The sequence below is a fragment of the Ceratotherium simum genome, unplaced genomic scaffold, assembly GCF_057802395.1.
Source record: "Ceratotherium simum simum isolate JZ-2026a unplaced genomic scaffold, ASM5780239v1 HiC_scaffold_43, whole genome shotgun sequence".
Lineage (NCBI taxonomy): Eukaryota > Metazoa > Chordata > Mammalia > Perissodactyla > Rhinocerotidae > Ceratotherium > Ceratotherium simum.
Window position 1 is genome coordinate 9727170 of NW_028261259.1, and position 24279 is coordinate 9751448.

At 47.0% G+C, this 24279-nt stretch overlaps 1 long non-coding RNA gene across 4 annotated transcripts; it reads left to right on the forward strand.

Annotated features, from left to right (window-relative positions):
* The first annotated feature begins 3760 nt into the window (after window positions 1–3760).
* On the forward strand, window positions 3761–22791 carry LOC147911586 (uncharacterized). Of its 4 annotated transcripts, none has more exons than XR_015550981.1 (5): window positions 3761–10279; window positions 11532–11588; window positions 18445–18558; window positions 19542–19637; window positions 22039–22791. It is a non-coding gene; the product is annotated as an uncharacterized LOC147911586 (long non-coding RNA). The 4 variants fall into 4 exon arrangements; XR_015550982.1 differs by having other exon boundaries at window positions 3761–9989; XR_015550979.1 differs by having other exon boundaries at window positions 3761–11588.
* Window positions 22792–24279: the final 1488 nt, after the last annotated feature.

A 24279-nucleotide genomic window follows, 5' to 3' on the forward strand; every position in this document is an offset into this window, starting at 1 on the left:
GTCCCTTGGAAGGGGCCTGGCCCAGGTGCCAGGTTCGGCTGGTCGGCCAGCCTCCTCTGGAGAAAGCAGGCAAGCCGAGCCAGGCTTGCAGTGGCCCTGGCGTGACACCTGCGACCTCAGGCACAGGGCCTCCCGCGTGCCCTCCATGGCGGATTTCTCCCGGAGCCGTGGCCTGGGCACTAGGAAGGCCGGGCCTCCCCGACTCCCGGGAGGAGGGGCTAGCCCAGTTGCGCCCTGGCCCCCAAAGCCTGCGGTGCCATCTGCCTGTCTCGGCACTTCTGACTCCACAGAGCCCTTCCTACACCTGGGCTGGCTGCAGTGGCCAAGTGCAGGCGTGGGGTGAGGCCATGGCTTTGTCTTTCCAGGAAGAAATGAGCCCCTGGCCGAAGCAGCTGGCCCAGGCAGAGCCTTGAGCTTGAAGCCCAGTACGCCTGTGGCCATCAGGGCCAGAGCAATGCTTTCAAGGCAGGGAAGCGGCCTCCAAGCTGAGTGGGAGTGGGGGAGGGGAGGGAGACAACAGCTGAAGCCAAGTCCAGAAGGGCGGCGATGGGACAGCTGCAGCTGGGTCAGCGTCTGGAGGGAGGGCGGGCCTTCACTGAGGACCCCCCCCCACCGAGGCCAGCCCTAGGCCCCGGCGGTCGCGCATGCGCCCTTGGCCTGTGCGGTGGGTGGGGGGTTGAACCCAAGCCCGCAGGGCTCCCGGAGCGGCCAGAGAAAGAAGGGCCCATGGAGAGGTAGGCGAGGTGGGCAGGGGGCGCCACCTTACTCTCCTCAGCTCCCTGAGGGAGAGAGAGAGAGAGAGAGAGACAGAGACAGAGAGAGAGAGAGATCCCTGACCTCTGAGTCTCTGCCTCCACCGCTGGCTGGTGCCAACTCACACGCCATCCCACTTCCACCCATCACCCCCACGCCTGCCCCGGGCCAGCCCCACCACAGAGAGGCCGGTTCCTGGTCACCTCTGTGCCGTCCCTTCCCGACCTGACCCCAGTGCAGGGGATAAGCTTCAGACAAGTCTTTCCATGTCCCTCTGCATGACAATAGACTTCCTCCCCTCTCCCATTCCACAGGCCCACCCGGGACATCCACCTTTGTCATTAGCTCCGGAGAGGATGGAAGATGAGAATCTCTGCTATTGTGTGGGGAGACTCAGTTTGCCGGCTTTCCCCCATGGACACATGTTCTTCAGCTGGGTCTGATTTTCTCCAGACAACCTGTCTTGTGAAGGATTTGGCCAGCCCTAAGAAGCTGAAGGGAAAGGGCGGAGGGGGTTCTCTCTGCCCCCGAGAGCCCCGAGCTGGGTCGGTCCCTCAGACCTGGCCAGGGGCAGCCCATCCCCCGGCGGGCGCCCTTCCCGGGGCATCCAAGGGCAGGCTCGGCGCCACCCCCACCCCGCTCGCCACTGCCACGACCATCGTCCTCCCTCGGGGGGCCTGGGCAGGACGGGGACCCGGGTGTGGGAGGCCTCCAGATCTCAGGTCTGGCACACCGGTTCCCAGGCTGCTTCCTCCTCTGACGGGGGCCCAGCACACGCCCCAGGAGACTTGGCAGCCGCCCCAGGGCTCTATCCTCCGGAACTCGTCCCCTTGGAAGGGGCCTGGCCCAGGTGCCAGGTTCGGCTGGTCGGCCAGCCTCCTCTGGAGAAAGCAGGCAAGCCGAGCCAGGCTTGCAGTGGCCCTGGCGTGACACCTGCGACCTCAGGCACAGGGCCTCCCGCGTGCCCTCCATGGCGGATTTCTCCCCGGAGCCGTGGCCTGGGCACTAGGAAGGCCGGGCCTCCCCGACTCCCGGGAGGAGGGGCTAGCCCAGTTGCGCCCTGGCCCCCAAAGCCTGCGGTGCCATCTGCCTGTCTCGGCACTTCTGACTCCACAGAGCCCTTCCTACACCTGGGCTGGCTGCAGTGGCCAAGTGCAGGCGTGGGGTGAGGCCATGGCTTTGTCTTTCCAGGAAGAAATGAGACCCTGGCCGAAGCAGCTGGCCCAGGCAGAGCCTTGAGCTTGAAGCCCAGTACGCCTGTGGCCATCAGGGCCAGAGCAATGCTTTCAAGGCAGGGAAGCGGCCTCCAAGCTGAGTGGGAGTGGGGGAGGGGAGGGAGACAACAGCTGAAGCCAAGTCCAGAAGGGCGGCGATGGGACAGCTGCAGCTGGGTCAGCGTCTGGAGGGAGGGCGGGGCCTTCACTGAGGACCCCCCCCACCGAGGCCAGCCCTAGGCCCCGGCGGTCGCGCATGCGCCCTTGGCCTGTGCGGTGGGTGGGGGGTTGAACCCAAGCCTGCAGGGCTCCCGGAGCGGCCAGAGAAAGAAGGGCCCATGGAGAGGTAGGCGAGGTGGGCAGGGGGCGCCACCTTACTCTCCTCAGCTCCCTGAGGGAGAGAGAGAGAGAGACAGAGACAGAGAGAGAGAGATCCCTGACCTCTGAGTCTCTGCCTCCACCGCTGGCTGGTGCCAACTCACACGCCATCCCACTTCCACCCATCACCCCCACGCCTGCCCCGGGCCCAGCCCCACCACAGAGAGGCCGGTTCCTGGTCACCTCTGTGCCGTCCCTTCCCGACCTGACCCCAGTGCAGGGGATAAGCTTCAGACAAGTCTTTCCATGTCCCTCTGCATGACAATAGACTTCCTCCCCTCTCCCATTCCACAGGCCCACCCGGGACATCCACCTTTGTCATTAGCTCCGGAGAGGATGGAAGATGAGAATCTCTGCTATTGTGTGGGGAGACTCAGTTTGCCGGCTTTCCCCCATGGACACATGTTCTTCAGCTGGGTCTGATTTTCTCCAGACAACCTGTCTTGTGAAGGATTTGGCCAGCCCTAAGAAGCTGAAGGGAAAGGGCGGAGGGGGGTTCTCTCTCTGCCCCCGAGGGCCCCGAGCTGGGTCGGTCTCTCAGACCTGGCCAGGGGCAGCCCCCCCGCGGGGGGGGCCCCTCCCGGGGGGCATCCAAGGGCAGGCCCGGCGCCACCCCCCCCCCGCCCGCCACTGCCACGACCATCGTCCTCCCTCGGGGGGCCTGGGCAGGACGGGGACCCGGGTGTGGGAGGCCTCCAGATCTCAGGTCTGGCACACCGTTTCCCAGGCTGCTTCCTCCTCTGACGGGGGCCCAGCACACGCCCCAGGAGACTTGGCAGCCACCCCAGGGCTCTATCCTCCGGAACTCGTCCCCTTGGAAGGGGCCTGGCCCAGGTGCCAGGTTCGGCTGGTCGGCCAGCCTCCTCTGGAGAAAGCAGGCAAGCCGAGCCAGGCTTGCAGTGGCCCTGGCGTGACACCTGCGACCTCAGGCACAGGGCCTCCCGCGTGCCCTCCATGGCGGATTTCTCCCGGAGCCGTGGCCTGGGCACTAGGAAGGCCGGGCCTCCCCGACTCCCGGGAGGAGGGGCTAGCCCAGTTGCGCCCTGGCCCCCAAAGCCTGCGGTGCCATCTGCCTGTCTCGGCACTTCTGACTCCACAGAGCCCTTCCTACACCTGGGCTGGCTGCAGTGGCCAAGTGCAGGCGTGGGGTGAGGCCATGGCTTTGTCTTTCCAGGAAGAAATGAGCCCCTGGCCGAAGCAGCTGGCCCAGGCAGAGCCTTGAGCTTGAAGCCCAGTACGCCTGTGGCCATCAGGGCCAGAGCAATGCTTTCAAGGCAGGGAAGCGGCCTCCAAGCTGAGTGGGAGTGGGGGAGGGAGGGAGACAACAGCTGAAGCCAAGTCCAGAAGGGCGGCGATGGGGCAGCCGCAGCTGGGTCAGCTGCCTGGAGGTAGGGCGGGACCTTCACTGAGGACCCCCCCCCCCACCGAGGCCAGCCCTAGGCCCCGGCGGGCGCGCATGCGCCCTTGGCCTGTGCGGTGGGTGGGGGGTTGAACCCAAGCCCGCAGGGCTCCCGGAGCGGCCAGAGAAAGAAGGGCCCATGGAGAGGTAGGCGAGGTGGGCAGGGGGCGCCACCTTACTCTCCTCAGCTCCCTGAGGGAGAGAGAGAGAGAGAGACAGAGACAGAGAGAGAGAGAGATCCCTGACCTCTGAGTCTCTGCCTCCACCGCTGGCTGGTGCCAACTCACACGCCATCCCACTTCCACCCATCACCCCCACGCCTGCCCCGGGCCAGCCCCACCACAGAGAGGCCGGTTCCTGGTCACCTCTGTGCCGTCCCTTCCCGACCTGACCCCAGTGCAGGGGATAAGCTTCAGACAAGTCTTTCCATGTCCCTCTGCATGACAATAGACTTCCTCCCCTCTCCCATTCCACAGGCCCACCCGGGACATCCACCTTTGTCATTAGCTCCGGAGAGGATGGAAGATGAGAATCTCTGCTATTGTGTGGGGAGACTCAGTTTGCCGGCTTTCCCCCATGGACACATGTTCTTCAGCTGGGTCTGATTTTCTCCAGACAACCTGTCTTGTGAAGGATTTGGCCAGCCCTAAGAAGCTGAAGGGAAAGGGCGGAGGGGGGTTCTCTCTCTGCCCCCGAGAGCCCCGAGCTGGGTCGGTCCCTCAGACCTGGCCAGGGGCAGCCCATCCCCCGGCGGGCGCCCTTCCCCGGGGCATCCAAGGGCAGGCTCGGCGCCCCCCCCCCCCCGCCCGCCACTGCCACGACCATCGTCCTCCCTCGGGGGGCCTGGGCAGGACGGGGACCCGGGTGTGGGAGGCCTCCAGATCTCAGGTCTGGCACACCGTTTCCCAGGCTGCTTCCTCCTCTGACGGGGGCCCAGCACACGCCCCAGGAGACTTGGCAGCCGACCCCAGGGCTCTATCCTCCGGAACTCGTCCCCTTGGAAGGGGCCTGGCCCAGGTGCCAGGTTCGGCTGGTCGGCCAGCCTCCTCTGGAGAAAGCAGGCAAGCCGAGCCAGGCTTGCAGTGGCCCTGGCGTGACACCTGCGACCTCAGGCACAGGGCCTCCCGCGTGCCCTCCATGGCGGATTTCTCCCCGGAGCCGTGGCCTGGGCACTAGGAAGGCCGGGCCTCCCCGACTCCCGGGAGGAGGGGCTAGCCCAGTTGCGCCCTGGCCCCCAAAGCCTGCGGTGCCATCTGCCTGTCTCGGCACTTCTGACTCCACAGAGCCCTTCCTACACCTGGGCTGGCTGCAGTGGCCAAGTGCAGGCGTGGGGTGAGGCCATGGCTTTGTCTTTCCAGGAAGAAATGAGCCCCTGGCCGAAGCAGCTGGCCCAGGCAGAGCCTTGAGCTTGAAGCCCAGTACGCCTGTGGCCATCAGGGCCAGAGCAATGCTTTCAAGGCAGGGAAGCGGCCTCCAAGCTGAGTGGGAGTGGGGGAGGGGAGGGAGACAACAGCTGAAGCCAAGTCCAGAAGGGCGGCGATGGGACAGCTGCAGCTGGGTCAGCGCCTGGAGGGGGGGCGGGGCCTTCACTGAGGACCCCCCCCCCACCGAGGCCAGCCCTAGGCCCCGGCGGTCGCGCATGCGCCCTTGGCCTGTGCGGTGGGTGGGGGGTTGAACCCAAGCCCGCAGGGCTCCCGGAGCGGCCAGAGAAAGAAGGGCCCATGGAGAGGTAGGCGAGGTGGGCAGGGGCGCCACCTTACTCTCCTCAGCTCCCTGAGGGAGAGAGAGAGAGAGAGAGACAGAGACAGAGAGAGAGAGAGATCCCTGACCTCTGAGTCTCTGCCTCCACCGCTGGCTGGTGCCAACTCACACGCCATCCCACTTCCACCCATCACCCCCACGCCTGCCCCGGGGCCAGCCCCACCACAGAGAGGCCGGTTCCTGGTCACCTCTGTGCCGTCCCTTCCCGACCTGACCCCAGTGCAGGGGATAAGCTTCAGACAAGTCTTTCCATGTCCCTCTGCATGACAATAGACTTCCTCCCCTCTCCCATTCCACAGGCCCACCCGGGACATCCACCTTTGTCATTAGCTCCGGAGAGGATGGAAGATGAGAATCTCTGCTATTGTGTGGGGAGACTCAGTTTGCCGGCTTTCCCCCATGGACACATGTTCTTCAGCTGGGTCTGATTTTCTCCAGACAACCTGTCTTGTGAAGGATTTGGCCAGCCCTAAGAAGCTGAAGGGAAAGGGCGGAGGGGGGTTCTCTCTCTGCCCCCGAGAGCCCCGAGCTGGGTCGGTCCCTCAGACCTGGCCAGGGGCAGCCCATCCCCCGGCGGGCGCCCTTCCCCGGGGCATCCAAGGGCAGGCTCGGCGCCACCCCCACCCCGCTCGCCACTGCCACGACCATCGTCCTCCCTCGGGGGGCCTGGGCAGGACGGGGACCCGGGTGTGGGAGGCCTCCAGATCTCAGGTCTGGCACACCGTTTCCCAGGCTGCTTCCTCCCCTGACGGGTCCCAGCACACGCCCCAGGAGACTTGGCAGCCGCCCCCAGGGCTCTATCCTCCGGAACTCGTCCCCTTGGAAGGGGCCTGGCCCAGGTGCCAGGTTCGGCTGGTCGGCCAGCCTCCTCTGGAGAAAGCAGGCAAGCCGAGCCAGGCTTGCAGTGGCCCTGGCGTGACACCTGCGACCTGAGGCACAGGGCCTCCCGCGTGCCCTCCATGGCGGATTTCTCCCCCGGAGCCGTGGCCTGGGCACTAGGAAGGCCGGGCCTCCACGACTCCCGGGAGGAGGGGCTAGCCCAGTTGCGCCCTGGCCCCCAAAGCCTGCGGTGCCATCTGCCTGTCTCGGCACTTCTGACTCCACAGAGCCCTTCCTACACCTGGGCTGGCTGCAGTGGCCAAGTGCAGGCGTGGGGTGAGGCCATGGCTTTGTCTTTCCAGGAAGAAATGAGCCCCTGGCCGAAGCAGCTGGCCCAGGCAGAGCCTTGAGCTTGAAGCCCAGTACGCCTGTGGCCATCAGGGCCAGAGCAATGCTTTCAAGGCAGGGAAGCGGCCTCCAAGCTGAGTGGGAGTGGGGGAGGGGAGGGAGACAACAGCTGAAGCCAAGTCCAGAAGGGCGGCGATGGGACAGCTGCAGCTGGGTCAGCGTCTGGAGGGAGGGCGGGGCCTTCACTGAGGACCCCCCCCCCACCGAGGCCAGCCCTAGGCCCCGGCGGTCGCGCATGCGCCCTTGGCCTGTGCGGTGGGTGGGGGGTTGAACCCAAGCCCGCAGGGCTCCCGGAGCGGCCAGAGAAAGAAGGGCCCATGGAGAGGTAGGCGAGGTGGGCAGGGGGCGCCACCTTACTCTCCTCAGCTCCCTGAGGGAGAGAGAGAGAGAGAGACAGAGACAGAGAGAGAGAGAGATCCCTGACCTCTGAGTCTCTGCCTCCACCGCTGGCTGGTGCCAACTCACACGCCATCCCACTTCCACCCATCACCCCCACGCCTGCCCCGGGGCCAGCCCCACCACAGAGAGGCTGGTTCCTGGTCACCTCTGTGCCGTCCCTTCCCGACCTGACCCCAGTGCAGGGGATAAGCTTCAGACAAGTCTTTCCATGTCCCTCTGCATGACAATAGTGATGAAGAGGAGATCATTTCTGAAACATATTTGGAACTGTAGGGAGCCCAGAATTTTAGACTATGCTCAGAATTTCGTGAGGTAACTTCAAAAAAGATGGAACATTTAAAGTTTGCCAGGAAAGTTTTCTGCTACTTTGCTTAATAGTAGGTTTTTTTTTAAACAGCTTAGTTCTTAATTCTTTGGAAAGATGAGTGAAGGAGTTGGCAGGTTTAAGTGTACCCTTGATAGAGTTCTCTCTGGGTTACTCTTTCAAAACAACCATCCCAGTTGATGAATATTTAATGGGGACTCTGTCAGTCCCAGAGCTGAGAGAGGCAGTTCTCAAAGCTCCAGCAGGTCCTGGGAGAAGAGAGCGCTGGTAACCAGTGTCCTCCGAGTTTGGATGAGGCATGGTCTTTCTCAGGATGTTAGAACTGAGTGGAGTTCTCAGATGCAGCCCAGTGACTCTAGACCTGAGCCCTGGTCAGAAAGCAGTTGACTTGTCATTCGCTCTGAGCCTGGTGTCTTCCCTCTGCTCGTGCCCCTTTCTGCCACTTCTCATGCTTCTCCTGACTCTCACTCTTTCCTACACCTTCTTTCTTCTTTTTTCTCTTTTTCTTACTTTTACTCTCTATTATATTCCTTATCATTTTTTCTGTCTCTTATTGTTCTTATTCATTTTATTTTGTAGTACAGTTACTCTGTACATGACTTTCCTCGTAAAATCTTGACCCTCTACAACTCCTATAATTCAGCTAGCTATGTTTTTTGAAGATTTTATCTATTTTTTATTTTTCCCCCCAAAGCCCCAGTAGATAGTTGTATGTCACAGCTGCACATCCTTCCAGTTGCTGCACGTGGGACGCAGCCCCAGCATGGCCAGTGAAGCAGTGCGTCGGTGCGCGCCCGGGATCCGAACCCAGGCTGACAGCAGCGGAGCATGTGCACTTAACTGCCAAGCCACGGGGCTAGCCCTCAGCTAGCTATTTTGAAGAGAGTATTTTGATAAATTTCTCTTAGATGTTATAACATGCTGATTCAAGGAAATAAAAACTGTCACAAATGGGATAGGGATGAAGAGTGAATTCAGTTCAGGTAGACATGGAATTAGACAGAGGGAAACTGAGAGCTTAGGTGTAGGTGTTCAAAATATTTCCTGATACATCGTTGTAGTTCATTGTTGTGGTAAACTGCACAGAGTCTTATTTACTGCTGGAGCCCAGATGTTTGCTCCTTGGGCCATCTCATCAGACCTCGGCCTATAGAAAAGAAGCTAGGAAACATTGCATGCATTTCTAATGTGAAGAACTGTTAGTGTTCCACCAGGAGACACCTTGGGCTCTTCCCTGCACTATCTGAATAGAAAAAGAGGAAGAGAAGCTTTTCTTCATCTACACAACGCCGGGACCTTATCTTGAGTTTGAGAGGATTGGAGGTGACTGAAAACAAAAGTGTTCCCGAGTTTGGATTTGCTTTAACAAGAACTATTGGCTGGCTTTGATGTTAAAGGTCTTTATTCAAAATTGACTACCTCTAATGCTAAGTTCAGAGTGGAGATTTGTCAGTATAAGAGAGAAGAATCCCTTTTTGATTAAGTCAGTGAAATACAGTATTTGGGAGAATGGCTATATTTGAAGGCGACTTGTTCATATTCTGTTGCCACAGTGACATTTGTTGGTAAGTGACTACTTCATGCTATTCTCGATGATTTCTGTTTGAAAGACATAGTGAGCTTGATAAATAAATGGCAAGCAATAGGATATAACGGAACACATGAGGAAGCCATTTGGGGTAAAGCTAATTCAGCCTGAGTTTGTTTTTCCAAAAGGGTCTGTTGCCTGTACTGTGTATCTGCTTTGCCATGTCCCAAAGAGGAGAGTAAATGCCCTTAAGATAAGAATGTAACTTCCCCCTCATTGGCATTTCCTTAAGGATAAGCATTTCTCCCTAGGCTAGGATTTGATTGCTGTAGTCATCCTGTGACCACCCAGCTCCAGACAACAGACGTGACACCAGCCATGACCATCGAGACACCAGATCTGCTCCCCCGCTGTGTCCATCAATAGCTGTTCTGGCAGGGCAATCTGGCAGGGCTGATCTCGTGGCTATTGTAAAAGGGACATTGCAATCACTTGCGATACATGCTCTTTGACGGTATATAACCGCTCTGTACACCCCACTTTTTCGGTGCCCTTCCTTCCTTAGGGAAGGAAGGCCACAGGCCATGGTCCTCAAAAGTTGTCTCATAATAAACTCTCCACAATTTTGATTTATAGATTGATTATGGATTATTTACGTCGACAAGCTGATGTGCAAGAAGTAGTAAAGGCACAGTGGTACCCGAGTTGCCTGATATAAAATCTTTCTTCCCTCTTTCCCTTCCCAGGATGCCCATTCTTCATGGTGGCACCTACTTCCATGGTGTGATCATTCTTCTGATGACTCCTTTCATTCCCTCTTACAATTACTCAACAAATATTTAAACACCTACTGTATGCCAGGCTTGGGATACACTAAGGAAAAAATTTTCTACAAAATCTCTGTCTTCACAGAACTTGTTTTTGTTGGCTAAGTGAGATAATGGATACGTAGGCAGACAAGTGAATTACATAGTCTATCGTGTGATGATCTGTGTCAAGAAGAAGGTAAGTGACAGGCAATGGGGAGAGCTAGAGAGTGAATGGGTTGCTACTTTAATTAGAGAGCACAGGGAGGCTGGAGCAAGGCCCAGAGGGAAGGGACAGAGCAGGAGGACATGCAGATATCTCAGGGCTGCAGAGATGCTGTGGGGGAAATGTGACTCGGATGTTGTTGGGCAGCAAGAAGCCAGTGTGGCTGGAGCACAGTGAGCAAGAGGGGAAAGGCAGAGAAGGTTTGAGATGCCGGGGAGGGTGAGCAGATGAAAGAAGGCCCCTGGGCCCATCAAAACTGTGCTGTAAGTGAAATGAAAACTTTCAATGTCATTTAACTATACATTATACAATTTAAGTAGTAAATACCTTTTGTTTTTCTATAGTCTTGTCAAGTACATCAACTAAAATGCTGCTGAATTGGGAATGTCTAAATTATCCCCAGGAGTGACTGCTGTCTCTTGTCAGGCATCTGGTCTGCACAGCAGTCGGGGGTGGGAGTGATGTGACAGTCAGGAGACGAACTCTAGTCTTCAGGTTGTCACCAACTGTTTGTGTTATGTTTCATCTGTAAAATGCGGAGGACGGAAAAGATGAGTGGTTTTCAGACTCCGATCCATGGAGCATTGGATATTCCTGAAGGATCTTGGTTTTTGTTTGTTTGTTTGATTTTGTGAGGAAGATCGGTCCTGAGCTAACATCTCTCACTCCTCTTTTTGCTGAGAAAGACTGGCGCTGGGCTAACACCCATGCACATCTTCCTCCACTTTATATGGGATGTCACCACACCATGGCCTGACAAGCGGTGCGTCAGTGTGCGCCCAGGATCCGAACCGGCGAACCCTGGGCCGCTGCAGCAGAGCTTGCGCACATATCCGCTTACCCCACCCAGTTGGCCCTGAGGGCTATTTGTTTTTTTTCTTATGTTTATAAGCTTCTATGCAAGCTTCATGTAGAAGAAAGTGTCCCCTAGTTTTAAAAAGATTCCTGGACTTGGTCCTCACTTAGGTTTTCCAGTATGAAGAATTTGCAATCTCACAGACGCCCAAAGGATAGACAAAAGGAGCAAGATCCCTTTTTTCCGAGTGTCTCTTGTGACAGTGCTCATTGTCTCTCATTCAAACCAGAAGGTGATTTGTCAATAGTGAGATATAGCATTTGAGACCCCATCCTTCAAGATGGCTGAGTTGTCCTCCATCATTTTACAGACTTATGCTAAGTGAATAGTATAAAAAGTGAATGTCTCAGCAGGTACTTTCTGACACAAAATAGAAACTAGGAATTAAGAAAAGTAATTATGATTGATGTCAATCAATAAGGGCATAGGGCTAGTCTAATTTCAAAAGTAATTAATGGCATAAGTGTTAGTCACTGTACATATTAAATATATTGAAAAGCAGTCATGTTCTCATAATACAGAATTATAACTGGAAGATAAACTGAATGATTTTGGTACTTATGTTTAAAGATATATTTTATTTAGTTTTGTTTTCTGATTGAGGAAATGCGAAAATTTACTTTTTAATATATTGACTATCTTCTTCCTTTCCAACCTAGAATCTCAATCTGCTATTTTGGAAACTCTGAAAAATATGTTCAGATGCTGTTCAACAGGTAAGAAAATCTTGTTAGGATGTCAAATCCTTTTCTCTCTTATTTATCATAAAATTGTGACAGATTCTCATTTATCTTCCTGTCTGCCCATCTGACGAGGCCACATTGTTTCTCTAAGCCTGCAGGGAAATCCAGTCATGTGGAAGGGGATGTTTTCTTCCACTTAGACTTTGCAGAGAAAATCAGCCTTGAAGTGGAACTGAGCACATGCTTTTCAGAAGCTGCATTATTCTGTACCCAGCCAGAGCACTGGCCCTGACAACAGCTGGATCCAGCAGAAAACTGGACACTCTAGGAGATGTCATGTGGAGATGTGCCTGGCTGGACTAATAGTCACATGGATATGAGTTTTAAAAAAATCTCTCAGAGCTTTTCCAAAATCAAATGATATTCTTAAGTTGCTGTAGTAGATGAAACATTAGTTAGTGTCTTTTTAATTTCAACAGAAGCTTTTTTTTGTTACTAAAAAGCCAAATTTTATGTCTTTTTTCTTGTTACCAAAATGGACTTACTATTAAAAAAAAGAAACCTGCAAGAAAGGAAACACTCATATGGAATAGAAATTGTGGGTAGCAATTGCTACTTTTTTATATAAAATCATCTGTTTTATTTATTTACACTTTCTCCCAACCGTGCTTTTGAAAATAACTTAGTAATAGAAATTATCAGTCAGAACAGGGTGTTCTCCCTTGAGTGTGGTCCAGTAGAAGTCAGGTGACTCAGACCTGAGTTCTAGGCCCAGGTCTGTTTCTGGTTAGTGTGTGACAACGTACTTAGGCTCTCTAGAATGTAGTATTCCTTTCTGTAAAATTAAAGAATTTGATGATTTTTGAGAACTTTCCCAAATATTAAATGACTTCTCTTAGAAAAAGTAGAAAGATCCTTCTCAAACTTATAAATTATCAAAAAATTTTTGTGACCTTTCACTTACCAAGAACAACTGATGTCCCTTCAAATATATTGATTGAAAATAAAGATCACAAATGTATATATTTGATAATCTAATAAATGAATTAGCATAAAAATGAACCAGGAAAAAATTAATGATCAATCAAGATAGTACATTATGAAAGTATTACTGTTTGCTACAGTATATAAAATTATGACTCTAAAATAGTATCTTTTTGCTGTCTGTAAGTTTATATTGTTACTCATATATCACTATTAACCCTATTATGTTTTACAAGTAATAAAATGTCTTGAAAGGGAAAAACAATAAAGCAGCAGCCCTGCATTACACATGAAAGTTGTGCTCCCCCTGGAAGGAAAATGAGGACACAACATTGGTCAAGTACTTCATTTTGTAATCCACTGGTGCCTTTCAAAAATATAGCTATTATTGTAATAGTAAAGATATTCTTAAGAATAGTGCCACAAAACAGGTTTTCCAGCTTCTTTTTGTCAGAGCTGAGACCTACATCAGGCTGGGGCACTTGAAGAGGCATGGGGGACTCAGCTGAGGGTGCTTTAATTACTGTGAGATGATTAGCCAATAGCAAATAAGACAGAGAAAGATTAAAAAGAGGTAAAGGGAAATAAAGTTGGAAATAATTAAGAAAAATAGTGCCTTCAAAATATCCTCTCATTATTTTTATAACTTTTTATTTATTTATTTATTTTTTGAGGCATGACTCGGATAGTATGTTAGATTTTTCTAAACCCTTATCTCCAGGGTGTATATTACTGAGTTCTTCATTATAAATGATAATGCCAAAGAAAACCTGAACAAAAGTATTCTGTACTATCCACAAGGACAAAACATGTACAACATTGCTCTATATATTAAGAGTCCAGCTGTAATAGTCAAGATATATATTCATGTGTGTAAAATTATAATTATTTTCTAATTTTCTCGGGCTGTGAACCATGGTAAAGTATACAGGAATAAGCAGGAAACCTGAAAAACTAGGTGATTTAAAACACCTGATGTTACAGCTAGACCATTAAAGGGTGAAATCAATTTAAATTTCACACCTTCTCCTTTCCTTGTAGCCAGTGAAGTGTCTGGAAGACAGAAAACTCATAAAATTAATTGAGAGTTAACAGTATTTGGAGGCAGTTGAGGTTAAGCACTCAACAATGATGTCCCTTACTTCAGGAGCCATTGACTTTTTGTCATAAGTTTACTTTATAGACGGGTTCTCTTCTTAGATTATTTCTGTATGTTTCTTAGAAGAGAGACAGGGAAGGAGAATTAACTATCAATCTACTGTGCGCCAGTTCCTTTACTGCATTACCTTATGCAATTCTTACAGTAATTCTTTAAAGTAACTGTTATAATTCATATTTGATAAAGAAAACCATGTTTACAAAATTGATCAAGGGTAAAAGGGAAGATCTGAACATCAGTCCATTGGGCCTATGCCTCATATTCTCTCCACTGTGATAAAAATGGTGCTTCAACATGGGTACTCACCATCTGGCTATTTAATACTGGCTCCTGCCAACAGCATTGGATGAGATGAGATGAGAAGTTATTTCCAAAGATATTCTATTATATTTAAACTGTACTATATATGAGTCAGATGTCAAGACATGTTTTAGAGGCATAGAGAGCAACTGATTAGTTCACCTACACATTATTAATGTTTACTATAACTTTCGTGTGCCACATCGTGTCAACTTTACCAAATTTAGTGCTTCACTGTTCTTTTTGAAAAAACTCAGAATGTCACTTTTCGTGTCAAACACCTTGCTACTTTCTTTTTATTCACTAGATGACAGTTCTGTATCTCTGTAAATTACCACTGCAGCAGGAAACGAGAGGTCTTAAGCCAGTTTGCTCTGCACAAATGATGGACATAGGAGGACTTCTGGTCCATCAAGGCTGCCTGTGTTATTCAGTGGCCGTAACGGGGATGTCCAAGACTGCTTAGTCAGAGACACGAAGCAGAGTCAGAAAGCATCCTCTAAATTCTTCTTCAGATGTGAGTTCAGGCACCTGTCCTCTCACCTGAGCACACTGGAGTTTATTGAATGTGTTCTGACTCTTACTCTCTCCCTGTAGTTAATAAGTCTGGGAGCTCCATACCCCTAGAAAAAACACAAGACTCATAAAGCCTTTTCTCAACTAAACGGAGTTGAGGGCTATGGTGTTGCCCAAGAGTCTGATGCTTAAAGAAAATACAGCTGGTGCTCAGGCGGAAGGCAAGAGTGTCAGCCACTCCCGGAGGGCTTTTATTGATGCTCCCATGGAATGAGCAAGTTTAAAAGAAAACCACATTGCTTAAACCTCACTAACTGATTGTTTTATTTTCAAGTAATATGCTCTGAAATCTGCTATGTCTAAAAAACCATTTCAGGCCGGCCCCATGGCTTAGCGGTTAAGTGCGTGCGCTCTGCTGCTGGTGGCCCGGGTTCGGATCCCGGGATGGCACTGACACACTGCTTCTCTGGTCATGCTGAGGCCGCGTCCCACGTACAGCAACTAGAAGGATGTGCACCTATGACAGACAACTATCTACTGGGGCTTTGGGGGAAAAATAAATAAATAAAATCTTTAAAAAATATATAAATAAATAACCATTTCATAAAACTTAAACTCCTGTTTTTTATTCTCTGGTACTTGAAATTATTATTAAGACTGTAAATCCTTTAACATTCTACAATATACAAATAGGCAAATATCAATTATATTCTCTAAAATGGTTTGCTCCCATGTTAAAGATTAATATATGGTAGCAAAACTGGTTACCATCCAGTTTTTAACTCATTTTTTGCTTTTGAAATTACATATAAAATTTGTGTTTTGAAGTATTTTCCTAAAACTCCACAACTTTCTGATATAAATGGACTAGATGAGAGGTAACTAAAATGAATTTTGATCTTTAAAACTCGAGCTTTGTGTAAGAATTGATAATATCAGACTGTTGAAAGTTGGGTCTCTCCACATTATGATATTTATTAATTGTGAATCGCCACATCTATTACAAAGTGCTGAAAAATAAAAAGAAATTGAACAATATCAACACTCTCTTTCCCCACATTTTGTACAGTTTATATGCAAATAAATTCTCAAAGGTCAGAAAAATGTTTATGATTTCAGATAACTGTTAAAATACTATCTCATTCCAGTTTTAACCTCATTTGAAATGGACTGAAAATTCTTCTCTTAGGATTTTGCTCTGATCAGTGCCCCCAGGTCCCCTCAATGCCTCATTTGACTGTAAACTTATCTGAGGAATTGAATATTCCTTTCCATTTGTTCTCTTTAAGGTATCTGTGATAGTGCTTTTTATGCAATGACCACTTGGTACAATTTATTATTAGTTTCAGAAACATGCTTACTTAGGAACAAATCAAGAAAACAGATGTGAGGAATGTGGGATCACCTAGCTGATGGTGTTCGAGGGATTCCTCATGTGAGTCTTGGCATAGAAAAGTTCAAAGGGTAAAGCAGCATTGGTCAGATCAAAAGTGTGGGTAAACATAATTCTGAAGGAATAATGATGGAGACTTAAAAACAAGAAACCCCTTGAATTGCGTTGGAAGTTATTAGACACATCAAAGAGCTGGGAAAAAACATTGTTTAATCTAAGTTCTTTCTAAACTCTAAGGCAAAATGTAACATGAATTTACATGGTAATTATAAACCACAAAACAACAATTCAAAAGACAAGTACACAACTAAAGTAGAAACCAGAGTGAGAAAAATAGAGGTTAAAGGAGAGATGGAAAGTGATGGTTGGGGTCAGAAAATATGGCTTAGTCATCCTTGAGGTCTCCCTCAGACTCTGATCATTCCTAATGCTCAGTAAACACTTTGACCCCATGAGCCTGGGGAGGAGCAAAGTGACACGTGGTTGGGAGGGGAGATAATGCAAAGATACCCTTGTGGAGGCACTGACATTGAAAATCTGTGACATTTTGCAAAGGTGTTTACCATACTATATTAAGGATTATTCTGGAAAGTTAAGGATTTTTCTGGAATGTACTTTTTCATTTTATGGAAACTCCAACAAGCCCAGTGAAAGATTTAGACATTTCAGCTTTAGAAATAAAGAGAGGTGCCAGCCCTGTGGTGGAGCGGTTAAGTGAATGCACTCCGGTGCGGTGGCCTCAGGTTCACAGGTTCGGATCCTGGCACGCACAGACACACTGCTTGTCAAGCCATGTTGTGGTGACATCCCATATAAAGTAGAGGAAGATGGGCACAATTGTTAGCCCAGGGCTAATCTTCCTCAGCAAAAAGAGGAGGATTGGCATCAAAAGTTACCTCAGGGCTGATCTTCCTCACACAAAAAAGGAAAGAAACAAAGCCAGAATGGGAAATTTTTTCTGTCAGTTTTAACAATGAAAACCAGTTAGCATTTGGAAATCGGTTGCAATTTGAGATGAGAATGTGAAGAAAGAATTAGATGTCACATGTTGTTTTTCCCTTTCTCTGAGGCAGTAAGGCTTGCAGAGGGAATGAAACTCCATCTTTGCTCTATTGAGTTTGAGAAGGTGTAAAATTCATTTGTGCTGGGCAACACTGTTGACCTGTGGAGAAGAACAAATAGTTTAAGCAGCTGATCTAAAGGAATAACTGAGCTCATAAAAGTTCTTAGCTTATAAAGTGTGCTTCTACTTTGCTCAACTTAACTGGACGTCCATTGACCTATATGTGCAAGGTATTTGTGGTAGCTATTGAAGGAAATACAAAGAATTATAGGGTTCCAAGTTCCTCCACATACATGACATGGTTTTCAAGATGTAATTTGATTCTTCCAAGCTATTTAGTGTAAGTTGCATTACAGAACCTAAAAAAAATGGCAATGTTATTGAGAAATTGTAATTAAAGACAGCTTCTTAAGAGAGATGGACTAGATCAAGTCCTCAAAGGGACCACTTTTGGGCAGGTGGAGGGAAGAAAGAGTGAGGATTTCAGATGGGGAAGAGAGGAAAGGTACAGAAGTGGAAAGAAACATGGCATTTGGGCATGGGGGTGGGGAGGCCATGACAGGCACAGTCTTCCCGTGACTGAGAGGCAGCTCAGTTTCCTCCTGCAGGAGCCCAGCACTGCTTGCGACCTCCTGGCCTCCTCCACCTGCAGGCCCCACGCCTGAGCCAAGGCCTATCTTATCTGGATTGCTGCCTAGTCTCCCAACAGGTCCCTTTACTTCCAGTCTTAATTTCTTCTAATCTTTCCTCTACCATGCCTCCAGAGTTACATTCTAGAATCCAAGTTTGCTTAAATCTGATATCTGCTTCGACTCCTTCAATGACTGTTCAGAGTAGCCTAGAGAACATTCAGACTCCTGAGCTGGACATGCAGGCTTTCCCTTGCTGTCCTCATCTTTACCCTCATCACCCACTCTGTCCTACATGTTTGCTTTGTTCCAGCCTTAAAAATACCACAGATTTTCTGAAAGATTTAGATCCTTTATATCTGTCTTTTTATATGTGCTTCTTCTGTCCTCCTACTCTGTTTTTTAATCAACTTAATTCCTATTTCTTAATCTAAACTCATGTTAAATGTTCCTTTCTCTTGGAGACTTTTCCTGAGAGGTCCACCTAGAGACCCATTTTGATTTCCCTACTCTGGGACCATATACTTATCTACTTTTCCATAACTGTTGTTTTATTCATGTCTCATAGACAGTGAGCTCCTTAAAGCTGAGACTATCCTTCTTCTTAATAAATAAATGACCAGCAATAGGATACATTGGGGCATATGAGGAAGCCATTTGGTGTAAAACTAATTGGGCCTGACATTGTTTTTTTTTCCCCCAAAAGGGGCCTGTAGCCTCTGTTCATCCTTTGTATATCCGCCCTAAGAAATTAACATGTCCCAAAGACAAAAGCAATGCCCTTAATGTGTAAATGCATCTTCCCCCACATTGACATTTCCTTAAGTATAATCATTTCTCCCTAGGCTAGAATTTGATTGCTGTGCTCATCCTGTGACCACCCAACTCGAGACAACAGCCACGCCCATGGAGACAGCAGACCTGATACCCACTGTGTCCATCAATGGAGGTGCTGACAGGTCAAGGTTGCGGCTATTGTAAAAGGGATATTGCAATCACATGTGGTCCATGCTCTTTGATGGTATATAACCATGCTGTACACCCCACTTCTTTGGAGTGCTCCATTTCTTTGTGAAAGGACTCTCCTGGGCTATATGGTCCTCAAAGTTTGGCTCATAGTAAACTCACCCCAAGTTGGTTTTATAGATTTTTTTATGGATTATTTGCGTCGACATTTTATTTGTTCCTCCATTGTCTGAACACAGTACCTGACACCTTGGGGGCACTCAGAAAATGTTTGATGAGTGAATAAGTATGTGGGAGACCACAGTGGCTGGAGCAGAAGGGGCATTTTGGGGAGAAGTAGAAAATTCGCTCACGTTCCTACCATAGTGATTGAGGCTGTGGGCTTTGGACCAGTTTGTCTCGGCACCAATCCCAGTTATCCTGCTTTTAACTGGAGAACCTGTGCAAATTATTTAGTCTCTGAGCCTTAGTTTCCTCATCTATAAAATGGGGCTACTGAGAACTCCTGTCTCATAGGGGTTTAGTGAGATGTAAATGCATTAACTTATGTAAAGTATTTAGAAGAGCTCCTGGCACATAGTAGGCTTTAACATGTTAGCTGTTGTGTTATCATTATTGCTCTTATATCTTAACGATACTCTGGTTTTGAAAAGATGTTTTCATAATATAGTTGATCCTCATTATTTGTGGATTCCGTGTCTGCACACTTGCCTACTAGCTAAAATGTACTGGCAGCCCCCAAATCAACACTCTCAGGGCTTTCATGTCCATTTGCAGATAAGCGCAAAGTGGTGAAAATTTTGATTCACTCGAAGTGCATGTTCCCAGCTGAGGGGAACAAGGTGACGCTTCGCCCTGGTGTTTCAGCCCATGCTGTAAACAAGTGTCCTTCTTGCAGTCTATTTAGTGCTTCATTTATTATCTTTTTGTGCCTTGTGTTGGTGACTCGTCTGTTTAATATGTCCCCCATGTGTAGTGCTGCAATGCTGCCTGGTGTTCCTCAGGGCAAGAGGCTGTGACGTGCCTTCACAGAAGAAGAATTTGTGTTTGACAAGCTTCTTTCAGACACGAGGTACGGTGCTGTTAGTCTAAGTTCAATGTTAATATATCAACAATATATATTAAATAAGGTGACTTTAAAGAGAAACACACAGAGAAAAAGGTTATGTATTGATCAGTTGAAGAAAATTTGGCTAAGGTTTGCAGGAACCTAACCCTGCATTTCCTGTAGGAGCAGTGGGTCATATTCACTGATTTAGTGTTCACAGTGACTTTGTAGGATGTCACACTGTGCATAACGAGAACTGACTGTATCTTATATAATCTTCACATACTCCTTTATAACAGGCAGGGTAGGGAACAGGGTGTCCACATTCTACGGGCTATTACAGACCTTATGAACCAAGTAGAGAATTTAAAAAGTCTTGTGTTCAGCATAAGAGCCATGAGATTTGGACAAAGAAGATCTATGATGAACTGATGTTTAAGGAAAAATTACCTGGCAAGAGACTGTAGTTTTGAGAGGAAGAGGGAGAACTGAGCCAGAAAGAAGGACCAGTTGTTAAACTCTCCAAGTATTCCCATTGCTTGGTGAGGAGATTCGGAGCTAAGGTGCTGATGTGATAAAGGAAAAGTAGCAGCCAAGGGATGAAATAATGGATTTGGTAACCATATATAGGGTGTAAGTTAAGCTGTGGTTCTCAAAGTGGGGTCCCTGGACCAGCAGCATGAGCATCACCTGGGAACTGGGAAGAAATGCAAATTGTCAGGTGCTGCTGCAGACCTGCTGAACTGGAAATTCTGGGGTGGGTCCTGGCAATCTGGGTTTCAACAAGGCTTCCAGGTGCTTCTGGTGCCCATCAAGTTTAAGAGCCAATGAAATAGAAAAATGATTCCAACACGTCACCATGCCCAGGTAAGCCACAGGGCAAGGAGGTGGTATTTTTTGGAGGATAAGACACATTTTAAGTTTTAGGAAAAAGTAATTCAGTGTCTGTTTCATCGTGAGGATTCCAAAGATGCCATTTTAGATCTCTGCATGTGAAGCTCTTTTTTCCACAATATGTTTTCCTTTAGAGAGACCTTGGTAAGTTATTTACCACTTACCACATGTTCTGAGAGTCCCTCATTTCTTGAAATCCCCTTTCAGACGTCAAAATGTACTTTATTTTTTTGCACAATCTCCTCTATTTAAAATCTGGAATTCTCTTCCTATAGGATCATGTATAGCACATACAGCCTTACTGTCAATTTGGAATGCCATTGGTTTCTTCAAAAAGCTTAGAATGTTTTAGAATTTAGAAGCTGATGAATAGAGAATTTACATGCTTCTGTGTAGGATTCATATTTTTCAGATGTCCAGAGGTATCCCGACTTGCCAGTAATGTGGCCTTAAGATTTACCAGAATTTGAAAATCTGAATATAGTAGAAAATGAATTATATCTGTAATATTAACATTTACAAAATAAGTGATCACAATGCTAACATACCAATAAGCACTTTCTGTATTCTAGGCTCTGAAAGTATCTTGCTTACATAATAAACATGATAAATTTTCAAAGATGAGCCAATTAACTTTTCAGCAAATGCTTTACTTGAGCGTATCTTGGCTTCCTTTTTGACAGTTGTAGCCTTAATGTCACAGTAATGTTTTCTTTTTCTGGGAATCAGATAATCTTCTATTTGGTGAACACTTTAATTTTTAATGGTCACTTGTATTTTGTGATATGCACGTGTTCAAATAATCTATAAGAACGAACCATTACCACCCACATATAAGATTATACAGGAATGGAAGAATTTTGGCTGACTTACTGTATATAATTGTTCGGCCAAAGCAGATGGTAGACTCTACTACATACAATGATTTAGGGGTTTGAAGCAGTATCTTTAAATACAAATAATCTCAAAAATGCTAATATATAAAGTATATTACTTACAGTGTTAACTAACCAAAATAGTTAAATTTTTTATCTTTCCTCCCTTTATAAGGATGCATCCATTATATAGATTCTGTACAAAGCTACAAAGATCACTTTTTTCCTTTTCAAAATTTATTTATTTTAATTTTTAATAGTGAGAACCTTAGTGTTGGGTAAATTGCTGCACAATTACTGGAAATGCTGAGAGTCTTTTGATAAAGTGTAGAAGTCTAAAGATAATGAAATGTACATTTCTCCAATGTCAAGTCCTTTGAGCTTCTGTCTAGTTGTACTCTGAAGAGATGGAAGATTAAGTATCAGCACAAGACACAAGGGAACAGGCTGCCAACTTGAGGGCTTACCATGGACAACAGAGTGCCTGGCAGACACTTGGAGATTGAATCTGGGCTTTGTCCATGGCTGGGCCCTGAGAGGAGGATTTTGCTTAAATGATCAGAGAATAGACCACCTTTTTTCTCGTTAATAAGTAATATTTACCATGTAAATTTCTTTATATATCTCTGAATAAAATAAAATTATAACCCGTATAGAAATCAACTCTTCCTGACAAGCCCCACAGCCTTCTTTAGAGAGCTCAACAGAAAACGTCTGAGCTGACTGTGAATTGGTCTTCTCTGAAAGCCAACCAGCCCTTCATTGATAGCCCTGGATAAGGAAGGACAGATAAAATTCTTTGAAGATGGTGAGTTGAATTCAGAACCAAAAATCCTACTTCCAGTTGGCTCCTCTGTGAGAATGGATGGCCTGCCTTATTTCACAGGCTGGGCAGTTGAGGTTTCAGATGAGCTTAATTGCTCTGTTACACAGGGATGGAAAAGGAGGAATGTGACATTGATTCAGTGCTCAGATTTTGCAGGTAAAGATAGGGTCATAGAAGGGAAGAAAGATTTCAGCAAATTGGTTTTTTGTTCTCTACAGTAGAAGTAATTTAAGAAACAGATTGTCTCTCACTCCAACTTCTCTTCCCTGTTATCTTCTGTAATATGGCTGTAAAAATTCTCTCTTTAAAGATTTCAGTCTTGGGCCAGCACCGTGGCTTAGTGGTTAAGTGCGTGCGGTCCGCTACTGACGGCCCGGGTTCGGATCCCAGGTGCACACGGATGCACCGCTTCTCTGGCCATGCTGAGGCCGCGTCCCACATACAGCAACTAGAAGGATGTGCAAATATGACATACAACTATCTATTGGGGCTTTGAGGAAAAAAAAGAGGAAGATTGGAAATAGATCTTAGCTCAGAGCCAGTCTTCCTCAGCAAAAAGAGGAGGATTAGCACAGATGTTAGCTCAGGGCTGATCTTCCTGACACACACACACACAAAAAAATTTCAGTCTTTTTTCTTTGCTGTCTGTTTATTATCATCTTTACGAATGCCTTGATTTCACCATCTTCTTGGCACCACAACGGTAGCCATTGAGATGGTATTATAGATTCAGTTTTGAAATTTTATCATCTTATCTCTATTTCCTCTGTCATTTCTTAGTTTTAGTTCTTACTGCATCTTATGCTTGAAAATATTTGAAGCTTATAGTGTGTATCAGTTTCTTATTTTCTCAACTTTTTATTAAGTGCCCTCAACTATCACTTTTTTAAAAAAAGAAGTGAAATACATAAAAGAACAATACACTGTAATAAATTGACCAATTATAAAATTAAGTTCAACCTGAAAGCCCTCCCCACTTAACAGAGACCATCTTTCATAATTCACCATGCTTTAGTTTGGGCAGGGTCAGTTTATCAATGATTTTTGGATGTTTTAAACCACACGAGATGAATACAATATGGTAAAATTGTTAATCTTGCAGAAGTTGTAGAATTTACTGATGGTTAGAGAAGTTGATGGTGGAGAACCTGAATCATATGAAAAGTAGTTGGTTAATTAGCACCTGACAGAGTTTGTTAATTTATTAAAGATGATGATAAGACATACGTGCTGAAAAGATAACTTTGCATATCAGAGTATTGTCAGAGACCACTGGGAAAATTCATAATGTTCTCAAATACTACAAAAAATGACCATTTTTTTCATAAAAGATGTCATACATGATGGCATCAAATACTTACGTCAGAAAATTTGCAATGAAGAAAATTAACACTTGAGTCATTTTAATTCTAACAATGTGTTCATGCTTACTATTAGGTTAAAAACAATTTTTAGAAATCAAGTGATAAATGATGTACTTGCTTAATTTTTAATTATTTTAGGAAAAGACTTTTTCACATTTTAAAAAAATGTTTATTTGTATTTATTTTATGCTGAATTTATTCCTAGGTCCAAAGACGTTTTTTAAATTAACTAACAACAATTCTTTTCAAACTCTTTCAAAAAGTTGAAGAGGATAGAATACTTCTAAAGTCATCCTATGGGGTTAGTACTACCCTGATATCAAAGCCAAAGACACTAAGAGAAAGGAAAACTACAGGTCAATACCTTTCATGAATATTGATACAAAAATCCTCAATAAAATAGTAACAAAGCAAATTCAGCAGAATATTAAAAGGATTATACATCATTTTTAAGTGGGGTTTATTCCTGGAATACAAGGATGTTTCAATATATGAAAAGGAATCAATGTAATTAACCACATTAACAGAATGAAGGAAAAAAAGTAATCATCTCAATGGATGCAGAAAAGACGTTTGACAAAACTAAACATGTTTTCATGTTAAAAACACTAAAAAACCCTCAGAGTAAAGGGAAGCTATTTCAACATAATAAAAGCCATATACAGAAATCCACAGAGAACATCGTATTCAAGGGTGAAAGACTGAAA